Here is a 19,200-nt window from a genome sequence, read left to right on the forward strand (position 1 = left end):
GGGAACTTTGGTGAAGGCGGCTTTGTCATCACTCACTTCCCCAAACATTTTGTAGCCTCATAGATCTCTGGAAATTCGATAAAGCCAGGGGGAGCTGCAGGGTGTTTTCTCCTGCTGGTGTAATGTAGACCTGCCTATTTCTCTCCCCTTCAGGGCCAGCATGAAGCATTCCTCTCATCCTCAAACATGCCAACTTGCTACACTGCAAGTGAGAGTCACCAACTTGGCAAATACCAGGGATTGAATTTATGATCCCTAGAGATAAAAGCATGACCCTTTACAGCTTGTTCTAAAAAGCCACTATCTCAAGATGAGAGCTATCACAGGCTCATATCCTTTGTGGATTGGGCACAGCAGGAGATACAACCCCCCCACCCCCGACCGGTGGGTTAAACATGCAAACCGTGTAACAAATGAACTAAATGTAAAATGTGTATTTTGGTGATTCAGACCATAATTTACAGACTATCATAGTTTTTAAATACAAATGTGTTTTAAAATAATCTTTGCACTGTGTGAATTGCATGTAACTATAGCATCCTCCCACATAGATCAGAAGCAGGGTTTTGAACCCCTTCAGATCTCTAACTTAGCCACTCTCTGTTTAGCTACCAGAACAGGGGCTGCAGGATGCCATTAAAGTGGGGGGCACAGATTTCCCTTCCCTCTTCCCATCTCAGATGCCCCTGTCAGCAGCCTGACACCCTTGCCCCCCCAGCCCATGGGCATCTCATCCATCCTCTCCAAATCTGAGCAAGTTGTTTTGTGACCTGGCACACAGGGTTGCAACACCATTCAGGTTTGGCCCAGTCAAAAAGTGGTCGGGCCGTGGACTGGATGGTCCCCCAAACCCACCACCCATCTCTGCAGCCTATGCAGAATAACTGTTCGCCCCTGCATAGATCACTCACTTGTGGAAGACTTGACATGCATTTTCATAGTGGGTTACACAGCTGTTTATTAATCTACTGTATAATATTGGTGATCAAGAACCCTGAATTCTATCCCTGGCTCTGGGAGAGAAGAGCGGGTTATAGTGATTAGAGATAGGATAACACAAACTAAATTAATCAGTCACTCTAAAAGGCAGGGTGACAATAAATAATGTGTGGGGATAGTAAAATGTTAGAGTTGAAGAAAATGAAGGCTTTTCTATTCCTCCACCTGCTCAAGGAATGGAAGAGCAGAAAGAATGCCTAGAAGGAAATTTTAAGCTTTTGGAACATCAGGACAGGCGCTACAAGCAAAACAAGCCTGAAGTCATCAGCTGTTAAATTGAGAAAGAAAATGAAATAGTAGGCTGAGAATCAAGAAAACATATGTATAAATAAAGGAGCGAAGATGGAACTAGAGCTAAACAAAGCATCAAAAAAAATTCATACTAAAATAAAAAATTATTTACAACTACATCAAAGACAATAGAAACATAATACAATGAATAAAATAAGATGATGCATTTGAATATACAAATAAAAAAAGAGCATTAACAACAATGTGGAGATTCAAAAATGTATAAATTATTCAGCGTTACATTTTTGCCTCTTCTTTTCTATAGTATAAAGCAGCGTGTTCTTGTCACAGAATTTTTTATGGAAAGACTATGGGGCACATTTTATAGTAGAAAACTCTTATTAACTCATGGAACAAAAACCTATTAAACATACATGCAAATTCGGAATAAGTAGTGTATGTTTTACATATAATACTTATGAGATACTGTGTTATACACAAACTAATATGAAAGTGGCCTCTTTCATAGAGGTATTTTATTTAAAAATGTGTGGTATTATATAGGCTAGAGTACAGTAAAATATGTGCTACTTGCAAACTACCATATTGTTTATGTATAAACAAAAGCTTCATTTAAAAAGGAATAAAAATTGGCTAAGGGGGATATTACCCTTACACAAATCCTAAAAAGCATGGAAACACAAAGTTATGGAGGGAGACAGACTCCACATCTTCACAAGGAACTTCCTTCTGCCTTCAACTAATAAGAAAACACTGCACAGAACACATTAATCTCCCTCACAGAATAACTCTAAACCCTAATTACAACCTCAGCATGAACAGGTTAAGTGTGCTCTGCATTAAGTTTTATGGAGGGAAATGTTATGACCTTGTAACAGGAAAAATGGGGGGGGGGGAGGATCATATTATAAACTTTGCTTGATAACAGCATAATTTATTTAAATGTACTTTTAAGGAATGTTGGTAATGAGTTTTAACTATGTGAAAACTGTGAATGGTAACAAGCTAGTCATTAAGTCAATCAGATTGGTGGTGTCTGCTGCTCACCTATCCTGGGTGCCATCAGCCAGTGGTTTGATCGATACACAATTGTAGAGGTGACTGAAGCTGTTAGCTGTGCTAAACAGATGGCAAGGGCTACATGGGTCCCCATTTTTCCTCTTTTTAGTTTTTCAATTTCCCCCCAAATCAGTGGGGTTCTCGCTATTAATGCCTAGAATATTACCTGAAATTTTGGAATTGATTTAATGTGTCATTCAAAAGTTATCGCATTACATACAGGCACACAGATAGATTAACACGGAAATGACATCAAGATGAGTGTGAAGTCTTTGCAAGCTTAGCCAAATATACACTATAGAGATATTAAAAACTACCATGTACAATTCATATGATCTTTCCATATGGGAAAGTATATGAAGTGAGGTGTGCAAAGTATTTATCCTCTGTTATTGTCATTTCACCTTAATTAGAAACATTTATAATAAGTTTTATCTGTTTCCAACTTCTTCCTGTTAGTGCTGATGGCGCTGGGAAAGAGAGTTAAGAATATTTTATGTGCCACTAGTCAATCTAAAATCCTTCATTAAGAAATGAAGTGCAGATCAGTATTTTAGGTTTTAAAAGGATGGATCACTTCTTGTCAATAATTTGCCAATGGTGACACATTCTGCAAACATGAAAAATGTCTCTCAGCAAAATAGAGTTGCACAGGAGATCTGAGACATTCCTGAACCTTTGGATAGCCCATGTTGACCCTTTTGGCTGATTCCATATATGGTGGTGGTTGGAAGTACAACAACACACACATTTGCATGCTTTTCTACCTTGAGCATGAAGTTAGAGTTTCTTGTTTTGTATGTTTACAACTCAAGGCATAAATAGCTAATACACATCCTTTCATCATCAATCATCATCTACTTTCTCTCACATCTCCCTCTCCACCCAATGTCTTGAACTGTTAAAACCAAGATATTCCTTACTGTATCAATTCAAAACCTGGAGAGCAATTATTTCCTTACCTTTCTTAAGCTGGGTATTGTTGTTATATACTCCTATTAGAGTCTCTTCTGGAACTGGGAGCTGTCTTTAGTAGCCGATATCAGAAAGTAAGGTGCATTGCCAGTGATGTTCTTCCCAACTATTGAGGGAAAAAGAGAAAGAGAGCTTTATTTCAATCTTTACTGGAATACCCTTAGAATGTTTTACATCTTCCCGTATGAAGCAGGTGCTTTATGAATAGAATACGTCCGGTCTGTCACATCTCTTGGCTAGATCATTTCAAACCATTTAGAAAAATATTACACAAGGGAGATTTGTATGAACTTCTTACTTTCATTTGAGGCAGAATATCATACAAAATAGTCTTTTCTCCCCTCACTGACTGGCAATACTTTCTTACTTTTCCTTCAAAAGAACCAAATCCTGCAGTTCTAAATCCATTTTCATTTAAGAAAAACATTACACTGGTTTCAATGGGAGTTTTGTCAGAGTAATGATGGCAGTAGTTGGCCTCAAATTTCTCAAGATAAAAAAAATCAAATTTTTAAAATTAGATTATTTTTCATCATAGCTTTAATAAAAGCAAGTGCTTTCTTCAAAAACACAAGTTGTCAGAAATGTATATGTTATTTGCTTTAAAAAGTTACAGAAAGATATATATATTTTGCTTCTGTTGTAATATTTCATGGAATTTTAGGGGGTTTCACTGAAAAAATAAAAACCTGAAACCAAAAGCTTCTCCAGTTTTTGACAACCTAAACAAGAAAAAAATTAAATGAAAACCAAACATATTCTTGTGAAAATTTCTATTTAGTCAAAAAGCCATCTGTGCGGAAAAATGTTTCAACCAGCTTTATTCAAAGTACTTAATTAAATGGATGAATAAGTAGGAAAGTGCTAAACAGAAGAAAACTAACAAGTAAAATCTGAGGGGAAAAATTACACAAACATCTAAGCACATGTAATGCTTTATTCGCTGTTTGATCTAAAAGATTCATTTACTAATTTTACATTGTAAAAATTTTCAAATTCAAATAAATGCATGCTGTGCCATTCCCTTCTGGTCTTCCTAAAAAGAAACATTTAAGGACACAAGGATGTCCATACTGAATCAGAAAAATGGTCCATCCAGCTCAGTAACCTGTCTTCCAACCAGGGGCGGCTCTACGTTTTTGGCCGCCCCAAGCAGTCATGCGCGGGAGGCGCCCCGGAGCCGCGGGAGCAGCGGACCTCCCGCGGGCATGACTGCAGAGGGACCGCTGGTCCCGCGTGGCTCGGCTGGACCTGCCGCGGCTGCGGACGGTTCGCGGCTCCGGCGGCTCCGCTTGAGCTGCCGCAGTCATGCCTGCGGGAGGTGCAGCCGAGCCACGGGACGAGCGCCCCCTCCGCAGTCATGCCTGCGGCAGGTCCGGTCCTCCCGTGGCTCCGGTGGACCTCCCGCAGGCATGACTGCGGCAGGTCCGCCGGCCCAGCCTGCCGCCCACCCCAGGCCGCAGGGGACGCCCCCTAGATTTTGCCGCCCTAGGCACCAGCTTGTTTTGCTGGTGCCTAGAGCCGCCCCTGCTTCCAACAGTGCCAGATGCTTCAGAGAGAATGAACAGGGTAATTTTGAGTGATCCATCCCTTGTCATCCAGTGCCAGCTTGTGGCAGTCAGTTTTCTTTGTGTGTCCATAATGGCAGTATATCCCTGACCATCTTGGCTTTTTTGAGACCAGTTATACCTTTGGACTTCACAATGCCCCTGACAACGAGTTCCATAGGTTGACTGTGTGTTGTGTGAAAAGTACTTCTTTATGTTTGTTTTAAACCTGCTGCCTATTTATGTCATCAAGTGACCCCTGGTTCTTGCGTTATGTGAAGGGGTGAAAACCGCCTCTTTTAAGACAATGTTTTGCATCACAATTTAATGACATAAAATTCTAGAAAATTCAAATATAGGTTTTCCACAGAAACCATAACTCATACCCACATTATAGCAGCTATCGGGTAGGGTCTGCTGTACACCAGTCCATCCAATCACCCTCATCATCCTCAGGCAACAAGCAGGAATAGAAGAGTTAAGAACAAACAATGTGCCCTAAATATCAGCAGAATCAGGCTCTGCTGGACAAAGTGGGGATAAATGAACAGTTGAAGGCAATCTAATCTACAGAGAACACCATGCCACCAGCTTGCAGACGTTTTACTGTGGGACTGTTAGCTCAAGTACTCTGCTGCTATAGCTAATGGGGGTGAGGTGGTCTCTCAGATAGTCAGGACACAAACAGACACAAGACTTTTAGCTCAATGTCAACCACAGGAAATGCATCTGGAAGCCAAAAGAGAGCCTGCCCACTTGTCAGAAACTGGAGTCATATTTTCTGCAGCTATAGGTTGCAGGCATGCAGTTGCATTCTGCACCACCCACAGCTTTCAAGAGGTCTTCAAGGATAGTCTCATGGAGAATGCATCACAATATGAAAAATCATGGGAACCTTAGGGCCAATTTAAAAAAAAAAAACTGTGTGCACTTTGAGTGTAGAATTTTTGGAGCACCAGTACTTATGCATCCAATTGGTCAACTTTAGATGTGAAAAATCCCATGTGTGTGTGCAAGTGAAACAGAAATTGGGCTTCATATATGTAAATTTTCTCTAGGCATAAGCAACGGTGTTCAAAAATAGCACATACAGTGATTTGACCATTTTCTGTTTGTTTCCTGCAAGTGGAAGACAGGTTGAGGTTGCTTTGAAAATTTGGTTCTTACCATCTATCCATGTAGAACAGGTAGGATCTCATCTATTTTTTAGATTTCATCTGAAATCCTCACCCATTGGTGACCTTCGAAGGATGAAAGGATGACTCAAACCTGTCAGAACTTCAGACTAATTTAATACTATCCCTAAGGCCCTGTCTACAATGGCAAGTTTCTGTGCAGTAAAGCGGCTTTCTGTGTTGTAACTCAGCTGTTGTAACCGAGGTGTACACACTGCCAAGCCACTTAGTGTGCAGAAACTGTGCAGTTGCAACACTGTAAAAACAAACAAACAAAAAAAAACACAAAAAACACCCACACCCCGACGAGAGGCGTACAGTTTTCTCCACCGAGGGTTCTGCACCGTGGTGCCAGTGTAGACACCCTGGTCAATTACAGCACTGCAATTGGCCTCCCAGAAGTGTCCCACAATGCCTGTTCTTGCCTCTCTGGTCATCAGTTTGAACTCTACTGCCCTGCCCTCAGGTGACCAACCGTCATCCCCACCCCATAAATTCCTTAGGAATTTTAAAAGTCCCCTTTCTGTTTGCTCAGTGACATGTGCAGTGGTCTCAGTGCATCTTTCTAGGTGGCCATGCCCTGCTCCATGTACAAGACGGTCTCCCCCAATGCCAAGCTGCTGGACCTCATCGGCATTTGGTGAGAGGAGGCTGTCCAGTCCCAGCTGCACTCCAGCCGTAGGAGTTATGATACCTATGGACAGATTTCACGATGCATGACTGAAAGGGGACATGACCGAGACACGCTGCAGGGTCAAAGTGAAGGAGCTATGGAATGCCTACCACAAAGCATGGGAGGCAAACCGCCGCTCTGGTGCTGCACTTGTGAGCTGCCAGGTCTACAAAAACCTGGACGCGATACTCTGTTGCAACCCCACCTCCACTGCGAAGACCACCCTGGATACTTCAGTGGCTTGCGTGCCAGTTGAGAGTGGACCGAACCAGGAGAAGGAAATCTTGGATGAGGATGTGGAGGGGGAGAGGACGCAGAGGCAGAGGATGACTTGGAGGTCAGAGATGCATGCCGCCAGGAGCTCTTTTCTATCCTGGAGGAGGCTAGCCAGTCAGAGCTGTTGGATCTTGGTGAAGCGCAAACAGGAGAGGAGGCTTCTGGTAAGTGGATTTAATTTTGGGAATCGCTGAAGCGAGTTGTTGGGTGCAGGAGGGTCTCAAAAAGCAGGCTTGTGTCTGTATGATGCACATACCACCACATGCCTAGTCTGAGTGGTGAAACAGACTGCTAATTGTCTCCTCACTTCATGGGAATCTGCCTCAGAGATCTCCAGGAAACTCTCATGGAGATAATGAGCAATCCGCTGCTGCAGGTTCTTTGGCAGAGCTGCTTTGTTTCTTGCCCCATTAACAGTAACTTTCCAGTGCCACTGTGCCGTCACGGGGGAAGGGGAGGACCATTGCTGCACACAGGCGAGCCGCATAAGGGCCAGGTGGAAGCTGCAGTCTTGGAGAAAGCTCTCCCTTGATTCTCTGCTCACCCTCAGCAGCGAGATATCTTCCATAATGAACACAGCCTGTGGAAAGTGTGGGGACAGGAATGATTATCGGCCCCCACCCCACAGTGCTGGCTCTCCCCAAGAGCCATATGCCCAGTATACAGCAGGGTCCGGGAAGACCGATTTAACCTGCCCCTGCAGCTACTCACCATTTTAGGCGTCTTGTTGCTCATGTGTTTTTGCCTGGGGTCAGCCAGTTAGCAACAGTTGTGAGAGTATTGACTGTGTTTTAAAGCACCGAATCAGCGTTGTCTATGTTGCAAACAATACTGCTTCTGTAAAATGCGTTTAAACTTCACAGAGATGATCTTGGGAGCCCAGCCTCCCTCTTTGTTATCAGCAGCTGAACGGCCGCGCAGAATTAGAAAGCAGCCACGAAGAAATAAAGGAGACTTTCTGCGTGATGTTATGATGCACTCCACTGCCAAAAAATAGGAATTGAAGGAGTCGCAGGACAGTGAGAAGAGGGACTGAAAGAAGAACGCGGCACGCCAGAATGAAGCCACGGAGCGGCTCTTAAATGTTATGGAGTGCCAAGTGGACATGCTCCAGGAGACACTAGCTCTTCAAACTGAGCAGCTCCACGCCCGCCCTCCCCTGCAGCCACTGTCACAAAACTCTTTCCCATGCACCCCCAGACACTGCCAACACACTCTTATCAACTTCCTGGCTCCAGTCTGTACCTGATGCATTCCACTCCTGCCCCATCACAGTCCAGCCTTGTGGACTCCCAGTACCCACTGCACTCAACACCCGTCCCTCTGCAGTTTGGCCCTGCTGAAATACAGTACCCGCTGCACTGTACTCCAAAGGAGAAGGTTGGATATGATCCCTGGACATACACAAATCTTTAACCATCCTGGGACCCCACCTCCTCCTGGGACCTTCCCTTCCCGCATCCCCTCAGTGCTGATGTGTTTTTTTTTGTTTGACTCTCTCCTCTGGTTGTTGTTTTTTAATAAAAGAATTGTGTTGGTTTGAAAGCAATCTTTATTCCATTAATTGAAAGCAAATAGAGCCCTGCAAAGCAACAGACAATTTTCTTAAACCTTCATATTGCATAGTCTACACAATCACCTCATAGCATTACAAGCACTGCACTCCCAAGTGTAGCAACAAATTAGTGGCTTTCAGCTTCAAATTGATGCCTCAAGGCATCCCTGGTCCTTATGGCCCCATGCTGCGCCCCTCTAATAACCCTGGTCTCTGGCTGCTCAAACTCAGCCTCCAGGGGCTTAGCCTGGTCCAGCCCTGAGTGAAGCTCCCCGCTTCCCTTCACAAATATTATGGAGCATACAGCACGCACCTATAAGAATTAGAATATTGTCATTGGCCTGGTCCAGTTTCCCATATAGGCAGTGCCAGCAGGCCTTTAAAATGGCCAAAAGCACACTCAATAGTCATTCTGCACTTGCTCAGCCTGTTGTTGAACCGCTCCTTGCTGCTGTCAAGGTGTCCCATGTATGGCTTCATAAGCCACAGCATTAAGAGGTAGGCGGGGTCTCCCAGGATCACAATGGGCATTGTGACATCCCCTAGGGTGATCTTCGGGTCTGGGAAGAAAGTCTCTGCTTGCAGCTTCCTGAACCAGCCAGTGTTCCGAAAGATGTGTGTCATGCTCCTTTCCGGGCCAGCCTGCGTTAATGTCTGTGAAATACCCACGGTGATCCACAAGCGCCTGGAGAATCATTGAGTAATACCCTTTGTGATTAATGTACTCTGTGGCTAGGTGGTCTGGTGCCAGAATTGGAATGTGTGCCATCTATCGCCCCTCCGCAGTTAGGGAAGCCCATTTGTGCAAAGCCAACTGCAATGTCACTCACGTTGCCCAGAGTCACGGACTTTCGGAGCAGGATGCGATTAATGGCCCTGAAAACTTCCATCGACAGGAGTCCAACAGTCAACTTTCCCATTCCGCACTGGTTAGCGACTGATCAGTAGCAGTCTGAAGTAGCCAGCTTCCACAGTGCAATCACCAAATGCTTCTCCAGCGGTAGGGCAGCTCTCATTCTCATGTCCTTGCGCCGCAGGGCTGGGGCGAGCTCATCACACAGTCCCATGAATGTTGCTTTCCTCCTCCAAAAGTTCTTCAGCCACTGCTCATCATCCCAGACATGCATCACGACGTGATCTCACCACTCAGTGCTCATATCCTGAGCCCAAAAGTGATGTTCGACTGTGGTCAGAACCTCCATGAATGCCACAGGCAATCTCGTGTCATAGCTACTATGAATGGCGAGATCAATCTCGCACTCCTCTTGCCTTTGTAGTTTAAGGAATAACTCCACTGCAACTCATGATGTGTTGGTCAAAGCAAGCAGCATACTGGTCAGCAGTTCGGGATTCATTCCTGCAGACCGAAGAGGCAGAGCATGCAGTGCACAAACAGTTGAAAGATGGCGCCAAATGCAGACAGAAGCACAGGAATTCCTGGGATGCAAAGCAATGCATCATGGGGCATTGGGACTGGACCCAGGATACCCCACGACCCCCTCCGCCTTCCCACAACTCTTAGTGGCAGAAGAGGAAGAGCTGCTTTGTGGGATAGCTGCCCAAAGTGCACCACTCCGAATACCGCTGCAAGTGTGAACATACTATTGCACAGGCAGCTGACAGTGTGAACACACCACAGCAGTTTCCCTTCAGCACTCTCTGAGCAGTGCTGGAACTGCCAGCGCTGTAACTCTGTCAGTGTAGACATACCCTGAGAAAATTGCCCTCTGCAGAAACATAAGAATAGGCAGTCTAAGCAAATTCTCTCCTGATATTCCCAGCAAGGAGCATCAAGCTTGGTTGAGATTATGTTTATCACACACATTCAGTCCAGCTGAAAGCTGTCAGACCAGAATACCTTCTCCAAGATAAAATAGTGGAGTTGCTCTGTTAGCTCATAAAGATGAGGCTGTGTTTTTAGAGCTAAAAGCTGTGAATTCTAGTCACAGTGCTGTATGTTAGTTGATATCTGTACACCGTACGTGAGACCATAAGTCATAACAAGCATGCAACCTCTTCAGCACTCCCTGTCCCGCCGAAATGGCAGTGCTAAATGGCAAGCATGGGAAGTCAAACCCATATCTCCCTCAGTGGGACTGCTCCCTAGTTCATTTAACACATTTCCCCCCCTTACTTCAGTTATTATACTTGTCCTGGCAGAGCAGATGTCAAGGGTTCAGTGCATTGGCAATAAAGAACCTGCTGTAACTGAGAGACTACAGTTCAATTACCTTGACTGCATCCCTCTGGGAATAGTTAGCCTATTGGTGGCTGTTACTATATAGTATCATGTTTCCTTCTACCCCTTAAGGTCCTGAGGCACGTATACAATGGTGTGACTTTCCACTGAGCTTGTGCCTAACAAAACATAAAAACCAGAAGGAAAAGCCAAAGAAACAGAACCCTGGAGCATAGCATAAGCCTACACTGTCAGAGCTGTGAGGAAGAGAAACCCTGTATACCAGCACTGGGAACACACCCAGAAATGTGATGGAACAAAAACTCTTCCCACATCTAGTAGCTTACAGCTTCCTCCCCAGATGAGAACTGTTCTGCTGCCACTGTTACTCCTGCAGATTTCTGGGAAGGAAGAGGTTCTTGGAAATTTCTTTCAGGATATCATCTTAAATTCTCTCTTCCAAAGCAGCCGTGAGATTCAATGCAGCATTATAATGTACAGTTCCAGCAGAAAAAATAAGCAGATGCATATTCTGTATACACTTAGGAGCAATTATCACATCCCACATAATAATTAACACCCAGAAGCAACTGGGAAGACACCCAGAACACACGAAAAAACCTAATTGGAATGAAATTCAGGAAAGGAAAAGCTGTGTGAATTTATCATGTTTGTATTGGGGTGGGAGAAGTGGAGAAAGATGTTATATAGTGGAGCTTTTTACAGTTCAAACAAACTAAACATATGAGTACAGATATGCTTCTTTGCATCCCACCTCCAAAAACTATACTAGTACAAAGCTTTATAGCAAAATAAGCCTGTTATAAAAGCAGCTCCCTAAAAATAGCCCTCTTAGTACTACAGTTACAAGCAGGTAAATTGATCTAGTGCTCTATTTTCAACTTCTCAGGGACAATTGTTCTTGTACATACTCCACAGGGTTGTCACTCAGACATGCAACATGAGACAGGGAGGTAGGTAAACACAGCAAACATTTATAGTTTGCGAAATACTTCACATTTTATTAATAGATGTCCAATAGAAAGGTAAAACCTGATTACTTTTCAGGGGAAACAACTGACATATTCTGTTTTCTTGGGAAAATATTCCAGTGTTGTTCTTTGCAGAATGCCTGAGCTAGGAAAAAAACTTCAGGACAAGTGAAAATGACTTGCATCCTGAGAGTGGATGCTACCAAGATTATTCATCAAACACTTTCTCTCCATGGAGAGGATGGCATTGACTCAGAGTAAAATGTATATGCTTCCCTCAAACACAGATAATACTGATGACTCAGTGGAGAAAGCATTAGAGTGTTGATTGTGGCTCAGATCGAAAGGATAGAGTGATTGTGCCTCATTATAGTTTTGCAATATGAACAAGGGGAAGGTCTCACTCTGAATCATTTTTAGTAATGCTTTCTATATAAACAGACAACTCATTCCTCCCAAAAATATTATTAGGAAAGAATTTTGACATCTGAAGATCAAAAGTGCTAAAAATATGTAGGTTAATTCTCTGGCCATCTGCCCTTTAATTGAGAGGAACTTGATTTTAAGAGTCGTACTGGATTAGGAGTAGTAGTAATATTGGCTTCTAGAAAATTTCTTGCAGAAAGCAAGCTGAGAGAGGCCTGGAGCTGGAGCTAGCTTTTCTGTTTATTTGTTTAATTAAACAATATATTATATTCAGTTCTTGGAGCACCTGAGAGAATCCTTTGATTTTCCACACTCCCCTTAGGTTCCAAAACACATACTTTTTGGAGAGATTATATTCTCTCTGGCAAATGAAATATTATACTCTCTCTAAGCAATGCAGAAAGAGTGTTGTTATGGCCAGAAATTTGGCTTCCAAAATCACACATGAAAATATCATTGTTCTGAATTTTGTTAGGCATGGTTACCACTCTCTCTGCTGTCTTTATATACACCAATTTACACTGCAATCAGTAACCTGGAAGAAAAACACATCTATAGCTTCAACTATAGCTACCAGTTCCAACATAAATGGAGAATTTTGTAATATCACAGGTACAATCTTCTGAAGAAAATGTGGAAACTGGAATAAGAGACAGAACAGCTATAATAGATATTACTACAATTTCTTTCCTTTTCTATAAGAAGGTTCAAATTCTTTTTTCCAGTGGAACATGGAGTCCCAACTTTTAAGGACATCCATGTGTATCCATGCATGAACTCACTGTAGTTTCTGAATCTCTCTATCGGGAATACTATTACAGCTTATAGGGTTTTAAACTCTTTTATAATAAATAACATTCACCTCAGAAGGTGTGCATATTTTAATTTCATAATCTTGCTCTGCAACATCAGGAGAAAAACCTTGCATTTCTGGAGATTAGACTGTCACATTAATAATGGCACACTACAGCTTTTCCATATGATTCTTTGTGCTCTGCTCTTTCTGTGTCTGCTAAGAACTCTAGCTAAGTGTAGATTTTATTTAAAGTACATTTCCATTGGATATGAAAACTGCCAGTAGCATATTACTCAGGCAAAAGTCCCATGAGCTCACATTGTATGATATAACCTACCAAGCCACCAGAGAGTTATGTAACTCAGTGAATAATGTCACCAACAGTGCTGTAATGAACACTTACAAGTGATGTAAGAAGGTAAGAAGGTACGACAATCACCTCCTCGTGTATTTTTTAAATTTTTTTTCAATAAAAAAAATAAAAACTATAATCTTATTTTTAAAAATCCATACAAAACCATAGAAACTGCTTCAGGATGAAAAGATAAATTTATGTGGATTTTTTCTTTACATGGATGTATTTTCAGTTGTTTTTATGTGTGTGTTTTATTCATAGCTGCACTGTTGTTTAGTAACAGTTACAATTTAAAGTCTATGAAAGGTATACAGAAATGAATATCAGTAAGATATCAAGAAGGAAAATCTAATAGCCGTGAAACAGCGCGTCCTTTTTTTCAAACCATTCATCAGTTTGAAAATTCAGAACTGGTTTGTTGGCAGTGAAATTCAGAGTGCTTCTGACAGGGGTTGGTTTGGGGAGCAAGCCAGTGTTAAAGGCCTAGCCATTTTAATGAAAAGCAATGCTGGGTTTTGTTGTTGTTTTTAAGCAAAAATGTTCTCAGTCAGAAAGCTGCCAATTTTAAACATTAAGCTACCAGATCTTAAACTCCCATCATATCATATACCACACAGTTTAAATAACATGGATTATATTTGTTAGCAGATATAATTTATAATAGCCACAGTTCTTAAAAGCCAACAGGTTAAATTATCTCATCAGAGGAACATATGGCCTCACTAAAATGCCTCAAACAGTTGTATAGTTCTTGGCATGTTCCTGCTCATTTAGGGCCCAATCCTGTTCCCACTCAAGTAAATGTTAAAATTCTCCTTGACTCGGTGCCGGATTAAGGTATAAAATAACTAAGCTACAATTTAGGGCCTCACAATAGGAGCAGCCTCTAAAAAAGAAAAAACTGACTCCATTTCAAATGTTATCAAAATCGGTTGAAATAAAGGAGATATGGGAAAAAGATTCTCTTTACATATAGACATTTTCGTTCAAATATGACAAAAATATACAATTCTGGCTACACAAATACCCCTACCATACCCTTACCCTTCATTAATTGTTCATTATTGACAGGTGGAAGGCCAGGGCTGAGAAAAAAAATGATAATTGCACTTGTAAAATTAGTATTTCTCTAAGTCTGCTATCTGTCTCCTAAGGCTGTTTTGTTGGCCAGCTGCTACTGGTAAAATTCTGACTGTGCCTTCATAAACTTATTTAAATAAAACAAAAACAATCTCGCTGCCGATAAAATCAGGAAAAATGTGAGGTTGGAGACAGCACTGTCGTGAAGCCATCCTGCCAAACTCATACTCGTATGTTAGTGTGTTCTTTCAATCTGCACATATGTACAATTGTGTATTTTAGTGCGTATGCCGCTGTTCGCTTCATGCACTATCCATGCTTCACATGATTGAATTTGCAGGTGATCATATTATGGACTTGGGTCAAGTGGATCTTGACGAGGATAAATTTGTGTTGGCTTCCCTCCATCAGTTTCAGAAACCTTCACAGTAAATATTAGAGAGTGCTGATGAAAGGATAAACAGAGGGTTTTAAGAGAAGTGAAAAAATATTTTGATATATATGTATATCTTCTGAGTACTTGGTGAGCAAGTTATTTCAAACTACGTGCATATATGATTTATAGGCTATTAAAGCCTATAATATTCATTATATTTGCTTGATCATAGGCTAGTTTTTCTCACTTTCTCAATGCCAGACTTTTCATGCATATAGCTTGTTGTCACTCTGTGTCTCTGAGGTGTTTACTTGAGATTAATTAGTGATCCTAGGGGAAACAGGATAGAGAAGCGAATGCAAGAGATGTCTGCCTAGAAAGAAGGCTGGGATTTTCTGGTTGGCGGGTTTGGAGCATGCAAGACAATATATTATTATAGGTAGTGTGCTATGTAAAAAATTCTTAGAGAGACTAATAAATCACATATCATATGCATAATACATTGTATTTTTATAGTATGGCAAAAGAAAAATCCCAACAATTCATTGTTTCATAGTGAAAATTAAATCTGAATAAACATTTGGAAATATATTTTATATATATTCTGGATAAACTTTGTATTTCCCTAACAAAATTAATCAAGCATTTTTTCCTTGTATAAAAAAAAAAAAAAAAAGAGGATAATTTTCCTTATACATGGCGTAACAATTTTTATATAGAGAGAGTGTATCCTCTCTGGTTTTCTTGTGAGAACATAGACAAAATAGCTCTAACTTTCACAGAAATATCCTGGTAAAATAACACAGGTTTTTGACGTGCATTATAATAGATTATATATAATATAAACATTATATAATATACACTATATATTACATATATATTAATATATATTTGTTGTATAGATATACAAATCTCAATATTTATATTACAAAATTAAAGTTTTTACTGGTTTTAATAAAAACTTTTGCTACTAATTTTAGTACCAATATTAGGTAGTTTAGCACAACCTTCTATAAAAACAAAACAAAAGCAATTTATTAGAAAAATACAACCCGAATACAATTTTCTGATGGTTTGCTTATTACCTAGGTGTAATTCATATCAATATAACGAATAGTTGAGCTTTAAGCTTGTGGGTTAGCCACATCCTATCTCCTTTATTGCCATCTTATATCCTTTAAGAGTCTCATTGCTTATTCAGACAAGGATTCCCACAATTCAGATGCCCCAACAGAGAAGAAAAATTTCCTGAGAACTCTTCTAGTAAACTGTATTATTTACTGTAATTGTTTGCTTTTGTATTTATATTGTTTACTTCTACTTTACTTACATACACAATTAGTTCAAAGAATTTGTCTAAAATTTATTTCTATCATGATGTCATTGTGGCTGCTGAAAATGAAGATTATTATTCTATTTTTTACAACTTCACCTTTGCATATATGCCAATATAAAGCTTTTGTGTTTATATATTCATGTCCTTTCTGTGAAAATAATTTTTTTTTATAATGTTATGAGACCTCTTACACTTGACATAGTTTAGGGCCTCAGAATGTCATAATCTGGCCTGTCTTGACTTCAATAGAAGCTGGTCCTTATTGTGGGCCTGATCCTGCAAGTGGCAGAGCACTTTCAGCTCCCACTGAGTTCAATGAAATTGGCCTTCAAAGAACATATAATTTTTCCATACATATTAAGCACTGAAACTGCAGGTCAGCTTAACTGCAACTTTACTCCTTGCTCACTCTGTAAAGTATTAGGTACAGTTAGTCAAAGACAAAGGGGGCCAAATTGGCCTGGCTGTTCAATTGTCACTAGCCTACAATGGATGCATAGTCACTTATCTTAAAAAAAGTAAAATAGTCTACTTTTGTTCTTGAGCTTCCCTGTGATCAAAGGAGAGGTAAAATTTCACTTGCCTCATCCTGGTTCTGAGCATTTTCTTTAAAGAACATGGAAGTGGAAGTAGGCAAGAAAACAATTTATAAATCACAATCCAGAAGATTTTATTGACCAGAAAAGCAAATGGTCTCCTGGGCACAATAAAGTACATTTTTTCCAGCCATTAAAATACAGTGGGCTAGTTCTGCTTTCACTGTAAATCAGGAGTAACTTGACTGAAGTCACTGGACTTATACAGATGTAAAAACAGTGTTGATGAGAGCAGGCTCCTGCACAGTATATGTATTTCTTTAACATATACCCTAGAAAAAAACAGAGGCTTTTATCTAGTCTTTTCTCAGAACCAGAGAATTCAAGCACTATTTGTCAACTAGGTAAATATATGCAGAAACAACATTTTATTTTAGTGCTTCCTGACAAAATTGCATTCATTACTTGCTTTCCCTGTAAAAACAAACAAATCTCATGCCAAGTTATCCCTAAGAATCTGAAGATTGATAACTTACTATTAAAAGTACAGCAAATAATGGCAAAAATAAAGCTATATTTTAGTAAATATTAATAAATTAAAAATAAATGCATATATCCCGGGGATGGGAATGGTTTCTAAGGAATTTATGACTTCTCCTTTTTATTTGTTATTTAAACAAAAGCAAATGCTGTGCTTAGCTTGTCTGTTTTCTTTTAGTGAATGTCGGGTTTCCAAGCTTTGAAAAGTACAATTCAGTGTCATAATTAAGGCCCTACCAAATTCACAGTCATGAAAAATGTGTCATGGACATGAAATCTGGTCTTATGTGTGCTTTTACCCTATACCATACAAATTTCACTAGGGGAAACCAGCGTTTTTCAATTTAGGGGTCCTGATCCAAAAGGGAGTTGCAGGGGGGTTGCAGTATTGCCACTCTTACTTCTGCACGGCCTTCAGAGCTGGGTGGTCAGAAAGTGGTAGCTGTTGGCCAGGCGCCCAGCTCTGAAGGCGGCACCCTGCCAGCAACAGTGCAGAAGTAAGGGTGGCAATGTCATACTATGCCATCCTTACTTCTGCGCTGCTTCTGGTGGTGGCTCTGCCTTCAGAGCTGGGCTCCCAGCCAGCAGCTGCTGCTCTCCAGCTGCCCAGCTCTGAAGGAAGCGCCACTGCCAGCAGCAGCACAGAAGTAAGGGTAGCAATACCACAACCCCCCAGCAATAACCTTGCGACCTCCTCACAGCTCCTTTTTGGATCATGACCCCTACAATTAGAACACTGTGAAATTTCAGATTTAAATTGCTGAAATCATGAAACCCACATACACCATTTTCAGTGACTTATGACTAGGAAACCAAAAGATTAGTCTCCAAAGGTGAAACTCAAATTTATGTGAAATATTTATAATGTCACTGTCTTACCTCTTTTCTACCCAAAAAAGCATGGACAGCTTGGAATCTGGAACAAACAGCCTAAAGAGTCAAGCTCAGTTCATTTCTTCTCATGAATCATCAATTATTAGGGTTGGAAGGGACCTCAGGAGATCATTTAGTCTAACCCCCTGCTCAAAGCAGGACCAATCCCCAACTAAATCCCCAAATGCCCCCCACAAGGATTGAACTCACAACTCTGGGTTGAGCAGGCCAATGCTCAAACTATTGAGCTATCCCTCCCCCCTTATTAAATAAAGATTCTGCAAGTCAAATAATGTTCTTATTTACACTTGTATAAACTTATTGTTTCAGGATGAAGCCATGTTGATCCATGCAACTTCATTAATCTTCTATATTATCTTACCCTTCACTTCCCTCTTACCTCTTTCATTTCGTCTCAGAGAGAGGAAATATGGTTACTCATCTTCTCATAACAGCTATTCATTGAGATGTGCTCTGTATGTCCATTACACTGTAGATGTGTGCATATCTCATGCACCAGTGCCAGAGTTTTCCCTAGCAATACCTGTAGGGGCAACCAGACATGTGCCCTGACTTCTCTCGTGCTCCAAGACCAGGGTATAAAGTGTGGAGCTGCCCCACCCATCCCTGAGTTCCATAATCCTGGAATCTAGACTCTAAATTCATTGGGAAAGGAGGGTGGGTTGAGTAATAAATACCTGCAACCATAGATGCTTGAACTAGTGGTGCTGGGGGTACTGCCTCACCCCCTTGCTTGAAGTGGTTTCTATCATATACAGGGTTTACAGTTTGGTTCAATGGCTCTCAGCATCACCACTATACAAATTGTTCCAGCACCACTGCATGCAACATACATCAAAGAACAACAGTTACTAGAAGGTGATTAACTGTTTTTTCTTCTTCAAATGATTGCATATGTCCATTACAATGTCCAACTGCTTAGTTGTTTTCAACAGAAGTGGGGCTAGAAGTCTCATCGAAAGAGTGAGTGTAAGACCACTTTCCCCACATTCGCATCTCACTTTGATGCAGGAGTAATGCACAGCATCTAGCAAATGTGAACTGAGAACCACGTCACTATTTGCACATGTCCTTAGCTTCTTTGCCTTAGTTTCTTCATTTGCATAATTGAGACTAAATACTTAGCTCCTTCTAAAGGGGTACTATTTTTATTTGTATTCCTTACAGAAGATTAGAAAT

The 19,200-nt window shown here is 41.0% G+C and overlaps 1 protein-coding gene across 6 annotated transcripts in view; it reads right to left on the reverse strand.

Moving 5' to 3' along the window:
- CRACD (capping protein inhibiting regulator of actin dynamics) overlaps positions 1-19,200 on the reverse strand; it is a 224,358-nt gene that overhangs the window by 116,083 nt on the left and 89,075 nt on the right. For 5 of the 6 annotated variants that reach the window (XM_039539500.1, XM_039539498.1, XM_039539501.1 and 2 more), the window contains exon 3: positions 3,273-3,391. The gene's annotated coding sequence lies outside the window, so the exon portion shown is untranslated. Of the gene's footprint in view, positions 1-3,272; positions 3,392-8,824; positions 8,945-19,200 lie in introns of those variants that run through there. The other variant, XM_039539499.1, reaches the window with a different exon arrangement.

The sequence above is a fragment of the Mauremys reevesii genome, linkage group 5 (assembly GCF_016161935.1).
Source record: "Mauremys reevesii isolate NIE-2019 linkage group 5, ASM1616193v1, whole genome shotgun sequence".
NCBI classification, from domain to species: domain Eukaryota; kingdom Metazoa; phylum Chordata; order Testudines; family Geoemydidae; genus Mauremys; species Mauremys reevesii.